This window comes from Bemisia tabaci, chromosome 4, assembly GCF_918797505.1.
Source record: "Bemisia tabaci chromosome 4, PGI_BMITA_v3".
Classification (NCBI taxonomy): Eukaryota; Metazoa; Arthropoda; class Insecta; order Hemiptera; family Aleyrodidae; genus Bemisia; species Bemisia tabaci.
The window spans coordinates 61,157,217-61,176,446 of record NC_092796.1 but is presented as its reverse complement, the minus strand read 5'-3'; the positions used below and the strand labels follow the sequence as shown (position 1 = coordinate 61,176,446).

Below are 19,230 nucleotides of genomic sequence, written 5' to 3'. Positions count from 1 at the left end.
GATACGGGAAAACTTTCCTCTCATTGAAACATTTTAAAACTGTGTTAGAAATGTATCAATTGAAAGATCCGATATAGACACTTACCGAAACATTTTAGAAACCTCTCCCAATTTTGTGACACCAGAAGCATTTAATATCTTCGTAAGGAGTTAATTCGGCAATTTTTATTGTGCGCATCGTGTTCTACGTGAAATTTTAGTTACGAAACATCAATCAGAATGCTGAATTTCGTACCTTGTCTAGTCGACAATATAGCCTAACCAACGGCAACCCATGAGAGACGCTTTAGTCAGTTAGTCAATCATTTATCCCCTTATTCTAAAAGAACCTCCCATTTCAACCAATAGAATCGCTTCATAATACTCATGTCTTCTTTATCTAAAGCTTTGTCTATCAATTTCAATAATTATCCCTCAGGATAGGTTGTTTTGAATAAAACTACAATGACACCTACCTCTCATTTTTCCACCCTTCAAATGATTCTTACTGCAGTCATTCATTTTCACGCTCGGCTTGTTTTAATTATTTTACGATACTCGGTCTCACGGCTCAAAAACTAAGCGCTGATAATTACACAAGATCTTTTTATGGTCCAAATCATGGTCTTGAACTTGGAGTAAATCGCATCCTCATGGTTGCCGCGTTCAACACTTCGAAGATTCCATGTTAAAGTTTACGTCTGATTAATGTGATGTCTGTAAACATTGAAACCTTGCATATCGATTCAACACGTGTCCCACTGTTCTATCCTTTCGTTTGAGTCTCTCAAGTCGCCAATGATGGCTCTACACTGGTCATAGAGTTAATGGAACTATGAGATGATGAAGTGGAATTTACCGTGATATTTTATCGTTGATATTACATTCCTCCGTATCAGAGTAGCAATTACTTTACCATTTACATTATGGATTTTTCTTGGGTGAGGTGAATTATTGCGTTTATCCTTCGGTCAGGAAAACGGCGAGTCGATAATTTTGAAATGGGCCATAAAGTCCCTTAAGGTCGTCTAAAAATAAATTATAAGAATTTCGGTGAAAATTTAAATACCTACAGCTTTTTTATTAATAACGTTTAAGCATTTGTATACAGAAAATTGATGAATTCAGGCTCATTTAGTCGATAAACAACAATGTTTGGGTGAATGAACTAAATTTTATGTAGAAATTTTCGTAATTTCTTAGCAGAAACGTTCGTATGAAAAAGAAATAAAATTTTTTTTGACGAATGATAAATGCAGCTTATTGCAGACTACTTAATGTTTGTTGGTCATATGGTGAAACACAAAAAGTGCTAGAAAATACACTGAAAAACATATACACTGATAAACCAATAAACTGATAATAGATTTTGCCTTAAGAATTTATTCCGAAGAAAATTTGAATATTTTTGTTTGAGAAAATATGTATCATTTGAAATCGCATCACATATTATATTGATCCTGAATCACTAAAACATTATGTGTAAATGTTTACTGCGTAATTTTACAACACTAATTTATTTGAAATTTTGCTAGAGTTCAAGCTCAAAAATCAGCCCTCTGGAGAAAATAACGATAAAACAAATTTCACAAAAAAACAAGGCGTATGATTGCACCGGAAACGTTTAGCAATCATAACATATTGATGGTGAAACTCTCAAACCATTCCCACCTCTCTCGTTTGCGCGGTGTTCCAAATTGTTTGCCCCTTTTTAGTTTTTAAAAAGAAGACGACTAAAGGCGATCGCTCAAAATTTTCACGGATCATTTTTTACAAAGAGAAGAAAAATCACTGAAGGTTTCAAGAGTTGACGTTGAGTAGTTTTACATTGAAAGAATAAAATACGCCAGGAAGTCTGCATGTTGCAGACCAAGATTCGTGGTTTGGTATTTTGCGCCGTCGATATAAATTGATGGTGAAGCTACGAATCCCCGGATCTCGACTTGCGATGTATAAAATATTTCCGCCCATATTTTATTTCCCGTGGAAATGCTGCTTTACATTAATTACTCAGTTAAGCTTATTAATCCTATCGTCTCCAGGTCAAAGCAAACGCCCGAATTACTCGTTAATTTTTCTTCTTATTTGTAAGATTTAATGTGTGTGAACAGACTTTGCGGCACTGAACACGGAAAAATGCAGGTTGATGACCCGTCAAAGCGCAATGCCACCCGGAAGCTCACATTACAATTCTCAAAACATTTTCGAATCTCGATTCAATATATTCACAAATTCTGTTAACTAACTGAATCACACTGACTTACAACAGTCTTGCGTAATTTTTTTCACGCGGGAGCGTGACCTTGTGTTGTCACAAACGATCAATTCATTAGCATCCATCAGCTGTTCGATGGGACAACCCATTTTGATGTCCTGTTATAATCGGTGATGTTTTGCGTGGCAATTGTCGACTATAGTTGAAATTTTCAAATTAATGAAAATTGATTTCAACGAATGGAATAATTAAATAAATGAGCAAATCTTCTACTCTCATTTCATACGAAAATGCAAATGTCTTCTGTAAGATCTGGCGACTGGGTGGTGGAGGTCGAGACGATAGTAGCGGTGAACCACGCAATGTCAGTGTCATAAAATATGAGCTGTAGCTAATGAACTACCGCACTTCGTCGTGACACTGGTGTACGGTATTGCAGGTATGCCTCTCTATTATCTTAGTTTGATCGCGAAATGAACAAATTAACTGATAGCGCAATGCGAAAACTCACATGCACACTGGCGAAATACCTCTCGAAGCCCCTAGAATATTACAGGGACAGGCTGGAAGGGAAACATTGATTTTATTTGGCCTGCGTAAAAAACTTCCATTCAAAGTTTTGATTTGGAAAAAAAAGATAGATTTAAAAGGGAAGTTTGGTTCACTTTCAGTACTCACTAAAGCAACTCTCCGCTCCTAGATTCAGTTTGGTTAGTAACCTCCATTATCAAACTATTAAAATGAAATCCGCCTATTTTTACGTCAATCCTGGTAGACCAGGATTGGATTCAACGCACACAATTCTATCAACTACTACATTCAGTTCCTTTTATCACGAGTTAATTTACCGCTTGATTCAGGTTCTCTTATTAAGATACCTAATCATATTATCACGGGACAAAATTACACATTTAAAAATCAAAGAGGAAACTCGGTGTCAAAGTCTATACAACGCTCAAAAACCCGGCTTGATATGAATGCGAGAAGAAATAACCACCATGAGAGCTTATGACACACCGAAAAAAGAGTATAGATTCCGCTCCGTGTAGTGTAAATTGAACGTATTTCTGCCAAACTGAACTTTGTGCATTAAGACATGAGCCCTGAGACCCATAAGAATGTATGCATAACAAGGCTCACATCATATTGCACATACTTTCGTTATGCAGAAATACGTCCATTTAATCCGAAAGGAGAATAGACTCCGGAAATTCATATCACTCGAGGTTTTTGGGCGTTAAATAGACTCCAGCACAGAATTTTGTTCCGAAGTTTCTAACCGTGTACGCGTAATCCATAATAAAATCTTCCACTGGAACTGATTGCTCACTTTTGAAACACCTAATCTCACATATATTGAATTTTAAAAAAATTAACTGAATAATTGACAACGATAAACGCTGGATTTAAAATTTTTGTGAAGTTATCCCTCACCAGAACCATCTATGAATCTAAAGAGGTTGAAACCTATCCTGTTCTTGGTTCTTTGATGATAAATAGGCTGATTTGAGTTTAGTGGGTTCTGAACCAACAGCAAAGTTTAATTTTATAAAAGCTCATGAGAAAATTAAATGAATAATCGTGTATCCAATATTCGACTTTTAGAGGGCAACTTCGCTGGAGTACCAAGCGCCACTTTAAAGGTGAGCAACCAAGAACAATAAAGCGTTTGTCGGCCTCGCATTCCCCAAACCTATAGTTGCTCCCTGAATCATGAGGAAGTTCGATGTCCAGGGGTGCAATCACAAGCTCTTACAAGAAAGAAAATTATGCACGATACATTTGTGCTCTCAAGATTTCGTTGATGTCTTACAAAATATTTTGAAACGCTTCTTGGTGGTTAGCGGGAAAAATTTTTGAGGCGCAGTTATTTAAAACACCTGCCGAAGACATTTTAATCGCATAGTTCACACGATTTAAGTCGCTAGGTGAGGAATTTAGTCACCTAACTTATCGGATACTTATTTGGAATGATTGTTAAGGAAAACGTGTGTGAAAGGATGCGGTTTCCTATTCAAGCACCGTTACGAATCAAGTTAAGTGTTTGATTGAATGTAATCTATAGTGATTGTTAATGATTGAGGCGAATTTCGCAACTTTTTACGACAAAGAATAAGTTTTATAATTTCTTAATGGCAGTTTAGGCGTTAAATCAATTTTCCGTTAAATTTTGAATCAAAATTAGATTGAAAGAAAAGGTTTTGAAGTTTCGTCAACGGATCTCCATTTGCAATGTTCCTTAAAACCTTATTTTTTATGGTAGCTCGAACTACTCTCACTCCACACCGACGCTTTCAAAGTACTCATAATGCATCGACGGTGAAACTTCTAAACCTTTGTATCTATATTCTGGTGTTTAAAAATCTCCGCTCCTATTTTATTTTTTGGAGGGAGAAAAAAATCAACATCATTTGTAGAAGGTTTGCACAATTTACCTCGCAGAGAGAAGAACATTTAGAGAAGTTTTTCAAAATCGACGTTGAGTACATAGTTCTCCATTAAAAAATAAAGTACGACAGGAAGTCTGCATCATCGCAAACCGAGATACAAGGTTTGGGAGTTCCACCATAAACATGGATTTATTTGAGTAATGTGTCAGATGCAATGCAATAGTTGGTGTGCGCAGAGAAAGCTGCGTAAGTGAACAATCTGCGCATCAGGTACAAATTATTTGATCTTATTTAAAAATAAGAGTACTGTCAATGTTTTTCTTCCTTTTTTTCTAAATTGCAATATGTGCACTTTCGGAAAGAAAAGAAAACTTGTGTACCTATTGGATCATTCCCTCACCACGTATAATTTTTGATTATTAGTCTTCAGTAATATTTAAAAGTATTCAATCATACTAAATAAATTCGGAGAAATACTTGTATAATCATCACGTGGTTGAGAGTTTGATCACTCAAGAGAGTCCTTGACACTCATCAAGTTCAGGCAAATCCTCTGTCCAATTATGTCAGTAGTGACAAGGCAATTTTCCCTGCCGATTGCGTCGTTAAACTTCCTGATCGAATACGTTATAATCTGACAGGGAAAGAGGAAGAAAATTGGAGGAAAAGGAATTGGAAATTATTTATGACCTAACAGGCACTTTCACAATTTAATGCGATCAGATTACTTTTTTATGTGGTTTTAAGCTCAAAGGAATCACTCAAAAAAATCTTTTGTCACATTTCTTACGTATATTGAAAGTTGTCATTCGAAAGAAATTGTTCTTCTTCATTATGTTTTTTTTTTATTTTTTTAATTTGTTTTATTTATTTATTTAATTATTAGTTCTCCGTAGTACTTTCCGTTAAACCGAAAAAAGCATAACACTAGTGTCTGTGACACTTTTTATACACGTTATAATGCTTTATCACGACTAATCGCTAGATTGTAGCGCCAACGACTGTCCTAATCCCCGAGTAATATCAACATATGAAATTGTGCCCCACAAAGTTAAGAAAATTTATTAAATCCGTTTTTTAACCCTTAGATGCCCAGGCCGGGTCAAATGGACCCGAGACTTGTTAAAATTATGTGCTCCGCGGGTTGCATTGGGCCGATGCAAGCGAGCTTTGGATATTTGGTCTACAAATACGAACTAAATAAGAATCAGACATCAAATTGAAAAACAAATAATAAATTTGAGTGTCAGCACAGCCGGTGATAAGAGAGCCGTAATCAGGTTTCGTTTTTTATACTTTTCTCCTCAATCTGAGCGACACCTCAATGGCAGCCTAGAGCGCGGCGCATTACAAATTCATGCCTCGCGCCTTCGCGCCTTCAATTTTGCAGAAGCAACACGGTCATCCTTAAGCATGAATAGTTGTATCTCTGCGCCGTCATCAGCGCGCGTCCTTTCCCGCCTCCATTCTTGCATTATGTTGGTTCCGTTTGGCGGGGTGTGGATAGTTATTATACCTCGTTCATCTTTCATGGTTTCCGATCTAAAATCATCCCAATATTCAAGTAGAAGGACTTGCACTATTCGCCAGGTTGATGATCAGTGGGCTGATTTTTAAGATTGATAAACACAGTTATAGACGAAGAGGACAGAAAAAAATATGAGCGATCTTATTGGTTGAGACGGATGGTTTTTATAGACCAAGGGGGAAACAGATGGACTAACTACGGCTAGTTAGTCTGTTACTTATTTTGACCATTGCAACCACCCGCTTTCACTAATAGGATTCCTCTATTTCCTAATTTTCTAATTTCCTTCTTTGTCACAGGCAAATAGTCAAATTAATCAGGCATTTCATCAAATGCCATAAGGCAGATAGTCAAATTTTGATGGTTTACAAAAACTTTTATGTTTTTGACGAGAAGATATTGAATTTTCATTGTTTTGAAAGTAATAATTCATCAAAACTACCAACTTATCTTGTATTTTTCCTTCTAAATGCTTCTCATATATTTTAACTTTTAGAATTTTAATAAATCGGTATGATATGTCATGCTGAGAATCCCGAGATGAGAGCTCGTTCAAAGACACGATTTAATTTATTTACAATTGTATGGTGCCAATTTTGAAACTCCTTATCACATTGAGAGAATAATTATTTTGTCTAAAATTAGCAAAAGAATCAGAATTTCAATCCAAGTAAGATTATTTGACTAATTGCCTGCGACATATAGATGTTCTATGAATCTCAACAATGCTTGTGTCCACCGATGTTTGATGACAAATGCAGAACGGAAGAGGAGGCCACTAGGAGGCGCACTCGAAGACACGTGAGCGAGAACTCTTCAATTTGTTCTTTATACGCTTACGTTTAAGCCTCGTCCTAACAGTCAATTATCATGCGAGGAAATAACTGAGAGGAGCAGATTGTACGCTTTATCAACACGCACAAGTTTGCCAAATGCACAAATTCATTAGAGTAAAATTATTGGCAGCTCTCCCTCCTAACCACCTTTGCGAATCTTCCATTTTCACAATCAACTTCTTCTTTTTTACAAAGCTTTCAGACCCGACATGGCCGCTAACACCCACAGAGCGTTCTTGAGAATAGACTTAATGATAAACATTTTTAATTTTTTACCTTTTCTTTTTCTTATTTTTTTTATTCGTCACTCATTAAAATATGATACAAAAGTACGATCAAATATTTTACCGGTAAGCTAATAGGTACGTTAAAAAGTATGGCTGTAAAGTGATGCATTGTAAAAGTAAAAAGACGGTCGGTCTGATTCAATTTATTTTCAACTAACAATTTTGTTTGAGCCAACTCATCATATCCTCGCTAATAATTTTTTCAATTCCCTCACTGTTTCACTGCGATTTTCTTTCCTATTTAATTTTAATTGATATTCACGTATTCTCTGATTTTATGTCATCTATTAAGATTTGAACGATAGGGTATTTTGAGGTTTAAAAATTCGTAGAGATCCTCAGCTTTTGCTTCCATATGATAAAAAAATCATCAATGCCTATGAAAAGGATAATTTATTTATGCCAAGATCTGTCTTTATCCTGATTCTGAATTCTCAAGCTTTCCGAGGGGGAAAAATTAAATTAAATCAAAGTACCTACTTATACATATAGTAGCCAAAATATCTATAGTCCTCAAAATTCATATCAGTACCCCAGAGCCAAAAGATACCCAACTCGCACATTTTTGGAAAAAGCGAGGTAGTGGCGTTTTCGAAATCTTCATTAACGGTTCCGTGTGTGTGGAAAATTTGGTAGCCCAATCTTACGCCAATTATGAGATACGGAGGTTTAAAAATTGCGATTTATATTGGAATCAATGGGATATCTTGCCTCGACTAAAATGGAGTTGGGTACCGTTTGGCTCTTGGGTAGTGATATATACCTGAATTTACTTTTGGGTGCGCTTTGGAGAACTCTTCCTTGAGTTAGTGTCCAGTCTTTGCATAGTAACGATATTTTGGGTCTTATTTCCAAAACGTTACGACGAATCTTATCCTTATACGACTATGCGTCGTGCATGTTTTTAAGACGGAAAAATGAAAATAAAAGAACGTTATGTTGTTTTTTTTTTTTTTTTGTTTTTTTTTTAAAGGAGATACCTCAAGATAAAAAGACAAGTTGCAAAGTGAGCAAAGGGATACCTGAACAATATAAGCTTTGCAGATTCATAAATTAGGTATTCGTATAGACTCACAAAAGTCATCAGATTTTTAGTTTTGAATATTGATTATAATAATCCTCTTCAGCTAAAAAAAAGATGGGTCCAGAACGAGGCATTATATGACATGCATTAAATGTGTCGCATAGACATGACATTCGTTCCCGGTTCCAAGACCAAAATTTCCAGTTTTAAGAGCTGTTGGTACGGCCACTTCACCCGGAATAATCGAGGCTATGGTTCCTAGGTTCGAATTCAACGACCTCTGAACCCGGAACGGGCGGTGAGTTGATACAGTGCGATACGATGCTCGAAGCCGGATCCATCCACATCTTACTCATCCAATTATCTACTTTTGGCACCTAAATTGACTGGAAATCTTATCACGGGTGACTTATATACAAACTGTGATAGGTCAGATTTTGATTAGTCGTGAGTAGCCAGGAATGGAGTGCCTGTACAGGAAGTGTATTGTCATGTCTATGCCGATTTCTGATTGGTTCATGCGTTCTAGGCTCCTCATGGGACTCTCGGAGATCAATGAAAACGAACTCGATCATGAGGAATTCGGATCATCGAAGAAGACATGGAAAAATTAAAGAATCATAGAAAAAGTGTCATTTTAGGCAAAAATCCAACCGAGTTCGTTCAGAGCCTGTCAAAAGCTGGAAAGTTTAAACTTGCATTCACGTTCAGAACTCTACTCCTATCTCCTTCGTTTACCTTAGTTCAAAACTAGGAGAGAAAGGGCTACCATTGCTACCATGGAAGCCTTGACTCACTGACCTGGACTAACTTGGACTTCACCGGATCACCGAGTTGGACTTTTCATGGATAAAAGAATTGAAATAACAATGCTCTTCTTCATATAGGCACCCTACACTGGCGTTTTTAGGAAAAACGCCGCATGAACATTGGTAGGTTGTAAGATTTCTCCCAATGAAATATGCATTTCTGTGAAAAGAAAATATTCATACCCGTAATTTTCAGATTCCATAAATTGAATCAACAGTAAAATTCTCCAAAAAATTGAATGAATAGCATTCACAAGTTTTCCTAAAAGTTCGCTTTTTACGTAGTGAAAGCAGGCAACGTCTAAGGTTTTTTCGGCGTTTTCCTCAGAGGTTACGCCAAATGAGTTTACGCACTTTTAGATTACTACAGAGGATCCACTAGTTTGGTTCTTGCATTTATTTTCCATGCTAAAATGACGTCAGCCGATCTTCTATCGCAGTCTAAAAGTGCGTAAACTTATTTGAATCAGTACAGAAAAGCTGAAAGTCTATTTCTTTTTTGTCTTTTTTTCTTTTTTCTTTTTTTTTGCATTTTTGAACCCTCCGGTTGTTCTTACTATGTAATACGAGAAAGTAGCGGTTGTTCGCCTCCTAGAACGCGAGTGACCGGAACGTGAAAATAACGTAAAAAAATCCGATTTTGAAAAATTGGACTTCCGCCTTTCTTAAAAATACTGATTCATTCGGCGGAGTTACTGCCGTGCCGAGGAAGAACGCCGTAAGTATTTCGAGAGTTGCCAAATTTCCTCCAATAAAATGTTCATTTTTGAGAAGAGTTATGAATATTTCCTTTCTAAAGTTCCAGAAAGTTTAGCTCTAATTACGAATGAGATTCTCTTAAAAATTGCAGTAAAGACAATCACAGATTTACCTGAAAATTCGTATATTGACAGAGAAATCTTGGCAATGTCCTATGGCTCATGCGGCGTTCTTCCTTAACACGGCAGAGTAGAGGACCACTTTTACCGGGCGCAGCACGGCATCATTGGAATACCCGGAGCACATCTTTGCGGCTAGGCTTATGCAAATAACTCATTCATAGAATTCCCGGCAAGAATAGTTTTTCCCGCCGCAAAGCATATGTAAACAAAACGGAAAGCGGTTCGGCAGGACGACGTTGCCAACTTTAAGCTTAATCGCGGCCGGGCCGGAAAGCACGAGACCAGGTCTGGCTCTTTTACACAACACTGTACAGCTCCGGTCACAGACGTAACACGCGCGACGCAAGCCGCTTGTGTCTTATTGTAATTATCTCGATCGGAATCAACTGATTGAAGGTCGTCATCAGGCTGAGCTTCCGAAATCTGATCCGCCTTATTATTTAGCCCTAAAATTATACTCATAAGTCGGCTAAATTCCTAGCGACAATTTTAATGACAGGCTATGAGTCCTGCGTTTATTTTTAGTTCCTCTCCGCAGCTATTAGCCTTATTTTTTCCTTTATCAAATCCAAGCGAGAAAAACTGATTGCCTCGCTGAGCATCAGCGCAGTCAGCAGCTGGTTGTTTTGCAAAGGAACCTGGTTCCTCAAACGCGTAAATCGTGTTTGTGAGACCCCATCCTTCGAGCGAAATAACAGATTACATCAAGAGAGATGAAACTATTGCGACAAAAGTGTTTTAATTTACCGGAAAAAACGACTCGGTGGCTGGGCCATACAATTGCATCAGCTAGATTTTGGGGAAGTACCAGTGGCATGGCGTGTTTTGCCTCCACTCCTATTCGCGTACTTCAAATTTCACGTATTTCAAATTTCCCGCATTCGCAAGCACTTCTGTAATAACTGCTGATACGCAGGCTCCCCGGACCGGGGGAGGTGGGGGAGGGGGTGTTAGAGTAAATCTACCCCGGGTGTAAACAAAGAATCTCTTAATCTGTATTACATTTTTTCTTTATATAATTTCTGTCTTTTTGCAGTGCTCGTTTTTGCAATATATTACGAGGTGAGAAGACAATAAATGCTTAGAATCAATTGAAATCATACGTGAGTTACAGTTTGCGAGATTGCTTGCTAGTCTCAATGTAGGTTTAAGGTTTGGCAGCAAATGAGAAAAAGTACGCCTACCGAAGAGATACATTTGGAAATGCGCGGTCCGAACCACTCAAACTATGCGTAAAAGAGTGGATTTAAGACATTTCTGGTGTGCTTAAAGTAATTTTTGTGCGATTTTACCTTTGGAAACTTCTACTCGGTGGGTTGTATCTTTTGTATGCAACATGTACTCATTTCCTGAAATGCCATGAGGAAATTGGGGAGCAGAAAATTATGCGTTCATACACATGACCCGGAGTCACATATGTGTGCAGCTTGTGCAAAGAACGCACTGTTTGGGAGGAAAAAATGCTATGCGAAGGAAATTTCATGACCTTTCCTCTCAAAAAATTAATCTTGCGTCGGAAAATTTAGCACACCAAGTTCCTCAAAACGGGCAAGCATGAGCGATCAGTCCGAATTCGTAATTCCGGTAGCTTTCGACGAATCATGGTCGAAAACGTACGCCTGAAATGCCCACGTTTTCGGATACTTCGCCGCGTTAATCGATGGATTCTTTCACAGTTCGGCACCGTGATCCCGAAGCTCATTAAACGGTGGATTTGCTCAGAGAGACAGACTATCCTACGTCTGCAAAATCGAGAAAATTATCTTTGCACTTGTGCTAAAAATTATGCTCGACCTCGGTCGTCCAGAGACGCCCCGCGCTTCGCCTGTTGCGACTGTAACCTGCAAATCGATTGAGTATTTACCTTTACTTCCGGGCCTTTAGCAGGGATCCACATGCTGTGTGTATTATCGCCCGAGCCGGGATTATGAACCATCATCATTTATCACAGCAACTACAGTCCGCCAATTGCTTCGTGCGCGACGTACAAACGCCTCGACAGCTCTGTCAATTATTGCTAATTTTATTTGATAAACGGCAATTTTATGAGATTCCGCGAGGAGAAATTTTCACCAAACTCGAGAGTTTTATGCGGAAGGTAAACAGGAAACTACGAAAACTCGTTACTGTTGTTATTTCAAAGGTGAAGGAATAAAATGTACATTCGGTGCTCGGTACTTTTGTGCGATTATTAAAGACGATCGACGTGAACACTAAAATGAGGAAACTTCAATTGATATCATTTTATAAATGTAGTCGATTTATTTACCTAGGAGGCTACCCTGAAACACGAAATCTATTATCTCCTCTCTCAAATGTAGATTATCAGAAAAAAGTTGAACTCATTGCTCTGCAAATGACTCGTACATGAAACCTGACATGGAGGCTTCCCCAGGCTTTAAGTATCTTTATGGTCATTTTATGATTTTGACTGGCTCAAGGCTCTGAAGTTGGTATGCTCCAAAATGTATGAATTCGCAAACGATGCAGTATTTAGCATTATGTTCTGCTTGGAATTCACAAACAGCCGTTCAGAGCTCCCTCAAGCACGCTTCTACAGGTAGGCAGCAGCTTTTTACTTCCCTGGACCTCCCGTTTCTAGAGGTTAATTATTCCTCATGCATTTTATGTATGCAATATCTGATGGGTATGCTAAAGGAATACTATAAAAGAGGGAAAATGCGGTTGATGTTTCTTACTCTAAATGTGAAGTGTAAAGTAATACAAATTGCAAATTACGTGGGAATATGAAGTACATTGAAAAATAAAGTTAGGGGCCGTATAGACGTATACCGTCCTTTCCGGGCTCAGACACCGAAACTTCCGGGTTTTGGAGCCGAAGCTTCGATTGCTCCGGGTGCTACACCCGAAACTTTCGGCCTCTAAGCCCGTAATTACGGCTTCCACAGCCGTCGGCTTCTTTTTTATTTTGTCAGTGCAATAGAGCCAATGGACAGTTTTTTTGTATTAAATCTTGAAACGGGATAAAGTGTGCGGTTACTACCCTCTGCTTTAAGCTTCCAGTATCTACTTTTGACTTTGTTGCACAGAAAGGTGCATTTATACATGGCTCCTTTTCGATGACAGCTGTTCTATTCATCAAAGTTGCGGAAGAAGGTATGAGCACACACGGATAAAGCAGGACGAACTGTGAATGACTGCGGTGACTTTAACGACTGTTTAGAAAAAGAGTCAAGTGTTTACCTCGCCATTTTATCGAGCCTAGGCACTTACACAACTGCCAAATTTGAACAAAAAATAACCTCACGTATCCAGAGGCTCCACTAGTTATGTAATAAAAGTCACAATTAGACAGAAGAGTCAATTTTTTCAATGTGGTTTATGTTCATCAAAATTGGCCACTGCTCAGTGAACGTAATGGAATTGTTTACTAAACTACACCGCGGTGTCATAGAGCAATTGATGCTTCCGAATAAGATTTTGTCTCCAAGAATACTTTAAAATTTTCTGTGTGGTATTGATTATGATCTTATGTGTCTAACTGGAATGTATCCCCTTTTTTTGCCGTGTTTTTTCGCTCTCTCGTCATCAGAAAATACCTAGATGTTTCTATTCCTCATTCCTCACATAGAAACCAAGCAACTCATTCATAATTGCCAAAACAATTTTTTATGATTTCATTATTAATTTTTCGCAAGACCTCTTCACATTTCTTCATTTATGGGTTTTCCAAAGACGTTAAAACGCGCTTCCTTATCCTATTACGTTGCTGTATTAAATACATGTTAAAATCAGTCAAAAATGTTCCGTATGCCGACATGTTTATTTACTATTCTCTTTCTTTTTTCTTCCTACGACGTTGAATATTTCCCATGTTAGTGTTTTAAAAAACAACTATCTTAAATACATTTTTGCAACTTGGAATGATCCCCCCCCCCCTATCCCTTGTGTTTCTCAACGTTCAGAGCCCTTGCACTATCTACCTCTAATAATTTTATGATTCTCTATGAGGTTGAACAAGCTGCCGCTGTATCCTCCCTTCTTCTAGGTCTATGATTTTGAGATGACGCACAACCTGTTTTGCCTCTTTATTTTCAACTTGGTACACATCTCTGTGACGTTTTCACCGCGAAGCTCCCAATAGTTCAAGGATAAAATATCAATGACGCGTAATTTTTCATTTCGCTGAGAAATTTTGCACATTTTTTTCACAAAAGCATAAACAGGTTCCGGCTTAATCTGTATTTAGTTTAACTATTCCGGACCCAACGGCAGATACTAGATATTTTTAGCTGGGTATTATTTCAATGAGTTTTAACTCGTCGTAACCTCTCGTTTAATTTTTGAGGCTCGTGTAAGAGTTCCTTTGAAGTCACTATACGGTCAGAGCTCCACGCCGATTTTGTAACGCATAATCGATTTTGTTTAAATTGAAGCGACTTTCGAGTCGAACGTTATTTCATTTATAATGAGGACCAATAAAGGCACCTTGATGCTCATACTTGTTTTATTTTACTTACATATAGTACATGCAGAGGTGATAAAGAGCCGAAGCTTTTCGAACGTTTTTAACTGTTTGAGCTAATTCAATTTTGTGCATGATGTAGTTTATTAGTGCTTGTTGTATGTTATTTTGTTCTTTCGCTGTTACTATGTATGCACAAGCCCCTGATATGAACGTTAGACGTTCGAAAAGCGTCTCTCTTATCACCTCTGCATGTACTGTATGTAAGTAAAATAAAACAAGTATGAGCATCAATGTACTTCATTAGTCTCTATAGATGCTACTCCAATCATGTTTAATTATTTTATCTTGTCATGTTTGTATTTCGCCATCCTTCAAGCACATAATTTGCTCTTTTTCATTAAAAATATTCCATTTGCTCCCTTTTTTTTAGAAAAAAAGAAGAAATACTGAGCGAGAGAAGTCCGGATTATTCCTAAAGTTTCAAGTTCTACTGATAAGAGCAAATTGACATCAAAGTAGGCAGAGTGAAACTTTGCTTATTCATCCATCAGTACAGATTTTTCTAAACATGATCTTAATGTAGGCAAAAAAAGTAATTATGTCTGTAATTAGTAAATATGTTCAAAGCACATGCATGCATTTCAATAGGATGATTTTCTGCAAAGCAAATATTCGACTTTTTTACGTTCACCAAATTCCCATCATGAGTTTTTAGGGTTAGTCGCTGAATTATTTAAGTAGATAGAGATAAAAATATCGGATTTTACAGGATAACATGAATTTTGACGCTGCAAAGAATCATCGTCGTCCTGATCTCGAAAGCTTTTTGCCTTTACTCATAAACTGTGTGAAAACCACTCAACCTTTATTAACTCACGAACGCAATATTCTCCGTAAATCATGATTTTAATATGATCGCACATATTGTATGAACAGGATCACACTTCTATTACATAGAGCACATGTTCTTAATTTCTCATTTATAAGAAAACTCATAATTGAATTGGCAAACCCCTGCATTTGAATGAGGGTTCGCAGTGTGAAGCCGTGATCATTAAGCCGCGGTTGAAAGATGTTGGCACCCGGTAGTGTGAGTGGACATTAACTCGAATCGATATCTCTAATTGATCATTTAACTTGATTTATTGCTGATCTAATTGCTATGAATAAAACGGTTTTACATGGATATTATCTTGTCTTGCATTTTCCTTTCGAGCTAAATTCAAAAGCGCATCAGTCCACGTGAGAACAAAAAAAACTGAAGCACGCGAGGATGACACATAATCGGTGCCGATATTAATACATACTTACACGACTCGGTAAATAGCATAATTAAGTCAGGAGACTTAGGTTTTTCTACAGAGAACTTATATATTTGAATGTCTACAATTTTTATCATTCGTCTCCCTGTGGGAAGTAGGAATTTGCGAAGTATGTCTGCTCTCCTTCCAAAGCCTCTATAATTGTTCATACAAGTCTCTAATTTCCGATACTAAATATGTAAATAGACTTTTAAAATCACTAGAAGCTTAATTAACTTGTCCGAAATATGTCAATAGTAAACACAGAGAAAAAAGAAAAAAATGTAGCTCTGATTGTGAGTAGAATCAGAGTTTTATTACCATTACGATATGATCTCCCATCAAAATTGCATACAGAGCACAGTAGATACATTTTACATTTCCAAAAACCAACTTTCTCACAGTGTATCGACGTATTATAACCACCAACTCGTCTGAAGCCAAACAAACTAACTAACCATCAGCAACCATATACTAATCTTTACTTGCTTAACATCGTTCTCCAAGTTTGCCGATTTCGACATTGATAAGTTTTCAAGTATCCTGTATCATGTGAAAGACAAAAGTTTTGTCTAATTTGACTTTGATAAATTAACGACTGTAATAAATCAATTTCTAAATACTCCTTCAACTTACGACTGTCAGATTGATTACTGATTTCGTGCACGTAATCAGTAATTCAACTTTCTTCTCCTTGGACCCATGGGTCCAAGGAGAAGAAAGTTGAATTTGTTTGAGTAAAGGCGAGGAAATGTTTGAAATTAAAAACTTTTTGACGTGGCAATCAAAGTCCTGTACTCAGGTAGAATATAGTTTAAGGGACGGACTTAACACATGTTTATACCGGTTTTTACGAGTTCCCGAATAAAACAGAAAGGAAATCCCAATCCATCAAATTTTCAAATTTTTTGAAAAACATTCAAAACAAAATTAGTTTTTCAGAAAAAAGTAACCTTCAACCAGTTTAAAGGCATGCAGAACTTCAAAAGTAGTGATAAATCATGCAATCACGACGATTCCCAAAATTTACGTAAGGCTAGAAATACTCTACTCACCTAAGAAATAGATTATCCAGGTATAACTTTAAATTGAGCTAACTTTCACTTGAATGCTCACTAAAAAGAAAACCACACTATTCCAGAAACCTTTATTAATATTTATTTGTCTTAAATATATCACTGTCAACTGTGTAAAATTTGCCAAATGCACTTGGGAAGGCGAAATAAGCAAACGTATTCACACGCGCGCGTCCAAAAACGGGAGCGGGAAATTCAAAGGAGCCACGAAATGGGACCGGAACTCGCGGAGATACTATACTCACGAGCGAAAGCACTTCAACCGGTGGATGATATCCGATTCACAGCCGGGTTCAGACTTTTTTCACGCGTACAATATCGCCGATTAAGAAAAGTCCAAAGGATCCGATATAATAGCATCAAAGGAACAACAACAGAGTAATCGGTCAATTTTCCCTCTATTATGACAATTGATAATCGATAATCGGCGGGATTCGCTAATCGCAAGTCAAAAAAGAGGCGGCCGGGACAAATTACTCTCTTCGTTGGAGGGGACGAAATCGTGGCGACTACCGCGTTGGGTCCTGGGAGGAAAGTAACGTGCGACCAATTTGCCGGCTCCGATAAGGACTCGGTCTCTTGGGGAAGGTCAGGACCACTCAATGCCAGGTTCACGGGCTTCCAGCCGAGCCACTTAGGCGCCTGTTTACAGAGGGAGGAGACTCGCAAATTGGCCAATCAACGTCCGAGAAGCCCCAGCATTGTACGTGAGCGACCCCGACTTGCGTCACTGACGTCGCGCGCCGCCGCGTCACACGCCGAGTGCGTATCCGTCACCGTGCGTGATGCCATGCCGCCTGCCGCCACCAAGAAATTCGGGACTGGCCCAAACTGCGCATCTGCGGATCTTCCACCTTTGAACAGGCTCGAAAATCCCCGTCTATACTGCTATCACTGAAAAAAATAACATGCTGTCTTAGCACTTAGGATGTCAAAAATTGTGTCTGGTGATCCCAAGATGCTGCCTTCGCTGCCCTTGCAGTTGACTTTACATCTATGAATGCAAATTCAACTGCGTGAGCAATCAAGGTAGCATCTTTGGATCACCAGACACATTTTTGACATCCTAGGTGCTAAGACACGTAACCTAGAATTTAAGGTGATCTCACTTAAAAAACTAGGTGACATCACCTGGAATTCTGGGTGAAGTCATCGGGTTTATGCATGACCTCTTGCAGCTCTAAACCCCAACCCCCTTCTTCCCCGCCCTTATGTGCATCTCTTAATTTCTGGATGGCTCATGATAAATTATGAAAATACAGAATATCATCAATCAAATTAAAGAGGAAAAAATTTTAATTTTATTGACAGCATACCATTTTTTTTCCGTGTACGACCAGGTACTCCTAACCAATAGGACAGTCTTAACAGAAGCGGCGTGTAAGGGGAGTTGGCAGTCATTTTTTTTTTCAAGAAAACATTTTTCAGTTTTTTTTCCTAATCGAATTCTACATAATCTTCAGATGTAAAACGAGACCAAGTGTTTTAAAATTGGATGATTATTGAATAAGTAATGCAACACGGAACGAAAAACTTAGCGCTGTGTCCTAACACTTTAGGTAAAATGCGCTAACTACAGGCAGTAGTGCTGAGCCCTATACAGCTTTAGGGTCCAGCCCTACAGCTTCAGAGTTCATCCCTACAGGCTGTGGGGCTCAGCCCTATTGCCTGTGGTTGGCACTGTTCTGCCTAAAGTGTTAGGGCTGAGCACTAAGTTGTTTTTTCCGTGAACGTTTTGGGACAAACGAAGTGATGCAGCCATTATCTGTGTTCAAAACTTCAAACAGTTCTCTCAAAACAACATTTTTAGACATTGAGGTACCTTCACTTTTCTCAGATTTACTGGGTGGTTATTCAAAAACTTTTGTTGGCTTTTCCTTACTATTTTCTCTAAACACAGACGAGAAGGTTTCCTCTTAATATTCTTCAAAAAAATGGAATTCAAAGCTTCACATGCTAATTTTTTTTTCAAAAATTCTTGAAAAATTCGATTTTCAGAATTTTTAAAAGTCGTCTTGTCCAGGGTTAGAAAAATTCTAAGCATAAAATAAAACAAGTATTTAAAAATCCATCCAGTAGAACCTTAGAAAAGTGCACCTCAGCATTAGTATATTTCACACGGTGAAGATAGGGGCTGCTGACTCCCTTAAAGTTTTTCAGTAGTATATATAAGCGAAATTTCTAACCAAATTGAACTGAAAAATAGTTCAGTGGCATTAGCTGGACTGTAGGAGTGATGACTTCAATCCAGAATACCTACGGTCAACAGAATCGAGATCACTTGAACATGAATCAAATAGTACGGTCGATATGGAAAACCATGCCACGTACGATACAAATAAAACCGAACTTTGTTTCTTAATATGCCGCAGTAATAAACAAAATGTTAGAACTTTAAACAATTTCTCCAAAGAAAAGAGGAGAAAGCTGAAGCACATTGTAGCTTTGCTGGCATGTCGGCTTTGTAAGTACTCG

General features: G+C 37.9%; 1 long non-coding RNA gene across 1 annotated transcript in view; it reads right to left on the bottom strand.

Moving 5' to 3' along the window:
• Positions 1-17,457, bottom strand: part of LOC140224549 (uncharacterized) — a 74,001-nt gene extending 56,544 nt beyond the window's left edge. Inside the window, exon 1 of the long non-coding RNA XR_011899829.1 lies at positions 16,735-17,457. This is a non-coding gene — a long non-coding RNA (uncharacterized lncRNA). The remainder of the gene's footprint in view (positions 1-16,734) is intronic.
• Between the last annotated feature and the right edge of the window lie 1,773 nt (positions 17,458-19,230).